The 5,993-nt window shown below is 32.0% G+C and overlaps 1 pseudogene; it reads left to right on the forward strand.

The window, feature by feature from the left end:
- Positions 1 to 2,457: 2,457 nt before the first annotated feature.
- LOC113002667 lies at positions 2,458 to 5,746 on the forward strand (annotated as a pseudogene).
- The last annotated feature ends 247 nt before the right edge of the window (positions 5,747 to 5,993 follow it).

Below are 5,993 nucleotides of genomic sequence, written 5' to 3' on the forward strand. Positions count from 1 at the left end.
ATTTTATATTTTTAGGACCAGATTTGGTCAATCGTTAGTGCTACGATCACGTTACACTTCCAATATAGAAGTCCGATTTGAACACAAATTCTTTCGAACTTTGAAACAAAATTTAAACAATAAACCGTAAAAGTAATCTGAAAATTCTTGATATTTTTGAATTCTACATTTTTTAATTACACAGAAAATTTAGGGGGATCTTGTGCTTTGAACACTGAAAGATGTGTTTACAAGATCTCGATGCGCTGAAAACGACTACATTGTTCGTTTTTGTTTCATCACTCTTCATTTTTTTAATATTAATCGCAAAAACAATTTCTTTGAAATTCGATTTTTTAATAATTTTTTCTTGGCTAAAGGAAAAAGATAGTGAGATCAGCTTTGCGACATATTACACAGAAATACTCCCACAATATTGAAAATATTTTTCCGCAACTTATAAAAATGTTTTATGCAAACCGTAAACAAAGAACTTTAATAAAATTGTGAAAAATATTAGTAAAAAAATGATAAATTTTGAAATATATAACCAAGTAATTCAAAAAAAGAAAATTTTTAAAAATATTTAAGCATTTGGGTTTATAACTGTATGTTTCTAGTTTAATCCTTTTTTTTTGAACAATTAAGTTTCAACCATTTGTTAAAAAATTATTAAATTTAAAGCATAAATGCATCCCGCGTGCACCATCGGTGACGCCGCGCATTTAAAACCATTGAAAACATTAAAATGTTCGATTTTTTAAATAGAAAATAAATAAATTGTATCTTTATCCTCAAATTGAGTTATTTACGTTCATTTTTTCAAATTTGTAAGACATACAGTTGCGTACTCCACCACTACATAATGCTTTTCGTTATTATGTTGCATAAAACACACCCAATGTCCATCTATCATAAATCACATTTTGTTGCAAAAACACCAAATATTTCATCGCAATGCACGATAATACTGTACATAGCACATAATACTGCAGCGATAACGCAGCGATATTACTTTTTCATTGTAATATTGCCGTAAAATATAGCAAAACTATTAACTGAAATATTACTGTAATATTAGAGTAAATCAAAATGTCCGCGAAAACCGAAAACGCATCATAGTAATGTTACTGTAATATTATACAATATTTCTATGATGTTTATATGATACTTATATATTGTAATATTGCGAGGAATTAAATAAATAAACTATTTTAACGATTTTTTTTGTTTTTATTGTTATTCTTAACGTTATGTTAAAAATTGTTACATGTAATATTAGACATAGAAGAAAATAACGCATTGATATAATATTAGACGTAGGAAAAAGTTATTATAACGTTTATATAATTAGTTAATACAATAAGTAATACTGTTACGAATTAAAAAGTTATAACAATACGCTGCAGATCATATAATATGTTTAAATGCATTGACATTTATTGTAAATTTTAAATAAATAAACTAACACAAAATTTCCTAAAAGTGGACGTACGCTTAAGCAGGTTCTATTGTTAGGGCAACGTGACCAAAAAAATATGAAAAAATATAAATACTGTTCTTTAAAAGTAGCTAAATCCCTAGGTAATTTTTTTAGGTAGGGTTGCCGACTTAAAACTCGGGAAAAACGCTTTTGAAAAGTCCGATTTATACACATGTCTTATGGGAGATATGAAAAATTCATTGGTTATTTAAAGATATCTATTCAGAAAGTGACAAGAAGTAAATAAAAAACTGACATTGAAAGAGTAGTATCTCCTTTATCATTTAAAGCAAAAAAATAATACTTTGCCGAAGAAATGAATGAGAAATTTCGTAAAGACGTTGTGAAAAGTGTAGGTTTTGAATGCGTCATAAAACACCAACATGCGGGATTTCGTATATAACCCACAATTTTGTCAATAAACTTATCTCCTTCAACGCTCTTTCTTTCCTTGCTTTTAAGATATTTTCGCTTCTAACACTTTCTTTTTAACAAATTGACCTCTACGCTTACCACTGGTCATTCTTATAGCATGTCTTTCTTTATTTGATGAAGGCATCTCGCCATTTCAGTGTAAACATGCTACATTTGCAGGTTAGCATGTGTTTGTCAACACACGTTCTGCTGTCGCGAGAAAACGTGCGAGCGCAGTGGTTACTACTCTGTTCAACCAAACCTTGAATTTTTTACTTAATAAATAATATTAAATTGTTTATACTTCAAATTACTCAATTTAACAGTCATCTTAAATAAAATTATGATTTTACGAATAAGATTTATGGTAAAAGCAGTTTTTTTTCACACTTTTTCGTAGTCCTCATTTGACTTCGGAATACCGATAGAACCTCCTTAATGTCAACTCCAAAAGCAGGAGCCTTTATCCTTCACCCATAGTAATAATTATTGCAAAATTTTATTTCGATTAGATGTAACTGCATGTTGACTGAAGCATTGTTGCTTGTTATTAAAGTTTTAGAACATTAATTTTGACGAGAATGGCTTGTTTTACCTCTCAAACAATGGAAGAGGAAAGTCAGTTGATGTCCGGTCAGTTGTGGCCGGACATTATTAGCGATTTGACGGATGCAGTAAAAAAAGTGAATATCGACATTAGAAACTGGGTGACAAAAGTAATTTATTAATACAAATACTAATATACAATAATTATGGATATATTATCGCAATATTGCAATATTATAGCAATACGTATTATGCACGGGAATGAATGTGTTTATTAATATATAAAAAATTTACAACAATAAGATATGAACAAATCATAAATTTGAACAAATGTATAGACTAATGTATCTTTCTATTACACATTTTATTAAACATTTTTATTACAGGTATTAGAGTACAATGTCCCAGGAGGGAAGAAAATTCGAGCGTTAATGTTAATTTATTCGTACAAATTATTGGCTCCAAACGAACAACAAACAGAAGCAAACATCGTTTGGTACGGATTTTAGCGTGGTGTATAAGACTGGTATGTAATTTTGTTCCCCTTTTCCTTATGAATACGTATTATAAAATTAAATAAATTAAACGCAGAATGTGACATTTTAATTTATAACGTCTTTAAAAATAGTCTAATGTATAATGAGCGATTTAATTACAAATATAATATTTAAAATTAAATAAATAGTGCGATTGTTACGTCCGGCGGACTCCACGATTTCCCTTTTCGCTGATACAACAAATATTCCTCATCTTATCATAAAGAAAACGCAACAGCGTGAAAAAATTGTTCCTGAGATATATAATTCTCAAATATCATAACCGGAACGACAAGGTGAAAATACAAGAAGAAATCTTGTATTGACAGAATCGAGAGGAATATTTGGTCATTTTGATGCAACCATCCGTGAGAACGGGCAAAACCAGGATCTAAAGAGAAAAAACCTAATTTTATCTAATTGTAAGTCCGACGCCAGTAATAGATAAAATTAATCCTAGACATCGGACAAGAAATTTATAAATTAAGATTTATGGTCCTGGCTTTGCTTGTTGAGGTGCGCATCCCGAAGAACCCTCGGTAGCGATACAAACGACACGGATTACTAAAGCAAATTAATCCTTCAAAAAGGGAGAGCGATTAGTAAGGAATCCTCGGAACGATTGGACGATCTAATAACCCGCCCCTCTTTAAGAATTAAGAAATCTTCAGAACGATTGGGCGATCTAACAATTCGCCCCCCTTAAAATTAAGGAAAACTCGGACGAAGACGGAGAATTAACCAATAAAAGATCATTCGACAAGATGATTGACAAGGAGCGTTGGTGAATTAGCCAACAACAAATCAAATTTTCAGAACAGGACAAAATCTATAAAAATCTCAAATCTCCCACCTAAAATCCCTACTCCACTCACTCGATCAACTTTACGCCCTTTTTCAAGCCCTATAAAATGTCCAACTTCTTAATAATCATCATCTCTTGGTTCCCTCATGTCTCGAGTCGAAGTTATTGTTGCAAAAATATTCATACAGAGATATCTCAGCATTATAATATTAAGGAGTAAATATATCCAAAATAATTAAGAAAATTAATTAAAATGATTTGTTTATAGAGTGTAACATTTTTTTTTCTTTTATCGAATATCAATTCCATAATTCGAAAATACTGATTTTGTTAACGAACGCTAGATGCAGTGATGCGGATCAAATTGGCGGAAGTTTTGTATGTATAAATTTCTTGAGCACAGGCTCTAACTGAATAAAATTAGCTGAAGCTTAAATCGCTTAAAATAACCCGCGCACGCTCAATTTTTTCCCAGTTTATATACAGAATCTATCCCGATACCCCTTCATTCTCCCTTCCAAGCCCATATTCTCCTGTTCCTGCAGATTTCTTTGACCCCCCCTTCCCTTTTGAATTCCATGTCCAGCGTGAAAATTCATAGAGGAAATCTCTTCCTCTCCTTCATCCACAAATTCTACTCACGTGTAGCATGGAATTCTTAGAAAAAATCGCCTCTCCTCTTTTACCCACTAATTTTGTTCAGCGTGGAATTTCTAGAAGAAATAATCACGCCTTCTCTTAAATCCTGACCATGATCCTGACCACCCCTCTCCTACAGAATATGTCCACACACTCTTCTATAATTATTTCAATACCTCCTATTAGACATTTATTGTTGTACAAGCCGATGGACTCATGCTAGATGACATTGAGGATAGATCGCTAATGCGAAGAGGTAAACAATGTTGGTACCAACGCAATGATGTTGATTTAATGGCCATCAATGATGGCCTGATGTTAGAAAACTCTGTATATTATCTAATTCAAAAGCACTTCAAGAAGGAAAATTGTTATGTTCATCTACTAGAAACAGTCCATACAATGAGTGAAAATATATTATCTATACATAGGGAAGTACCCCAACATTGTTCTTTTCCTTTTGACCGAGCAATTATATATTATGAAAATATTTCCACAGAATATATAGACAACAATATTAGGCCAATCTTTGGATATGTTGTCAACCAACTTAGGCAAGAAGCCAAATCTGGCCTTATTTACGATGGACCCTTATAAGTCCATTGTCGAGTATAAAACATCATATTACACTTTTATTTGGCCTGTAACCTCAGCAATGCACTTAATAAGTATAACATTTTTGAATTTAAATATTGAAATTTCGAATTTTCACAAGTTTTGAATCGACGAATTCTTTAACTTATTCTTTGAACTTCGAAACAATAATGCTTTGATAGTAATAATGTAACACGTTACTTATTCCACAGGCAGGAATAAAAGACCCTGAAACGTTTGAACGTGCAGAACACATTTTGTTGGAAATAGGATATTTATTCCAAATACAAGATGACTGTTTGGCTTTCTTTAAAGATTCCAAAACTTTTGGAAAAGATATACAAGAAGGCAAATATACATAGCTGGTGGTTGAAGCTCTTTAACGCGCCACTTCGAAACAAAGTAAATATTATTTGATAGATATTATCGTTGTTGTTATAATATTAATACGCTCTCTCTCTCTCTCTCTCTCTCTCTCTCTCTCTCTCTCTCTCTCTCTCTCTCTCTGATATATTAATCCTTTTTCTTGTTTTCTTATTTCTCCACTTGGAAATGTTATAAAGTTGCGGATTCGCAAAAATAAAACACGTAGAAGAACTCTTAATTGACCTGAATTTGCCCCAGATTTATACCAGATTTGAAGAAGATCAACATAATATCATAAAGGCACAAATACAGTAAATTTCATGCGGACCTGTACGCAGTATGCTCTTCGGGTTATTAGGGAGGATTTACCGCAAGGTGTCATGAAAGCTGATTGAACACCAAAATGATAATAGGAGCCTGTCACCGGAGGATTCCACGATTTTCCTTCTCGCATCCCTCGCGTAAAATATGAAATACGAAACAAAGCGAGGAGATTGTCTCTAAGGTTTATAACACTCAATTATTACATCCGGAGGACTCCACGATTTCTCTTTTACAAATAACGCCATCACTTGGTTATTATAAAAAAAAATTGAACATCGTCCCTGAACGATATAATGCTCAAATATTA

Source organism: Solenopsis invicta, chromosome 3 (genome assembly GCF_016802725.1).
Source record: "Solenopsis invicta isolate M01_SB chromosome 3, UNIL_Sinv_3.0, whole genome shotgun sequence".
Lineage (NCBI taxonomy): Eukaryota > Metazoa > Arthropoda > Insecta > Hymenoptera > Formicidae > Solenopsis > Solenopsis invicta.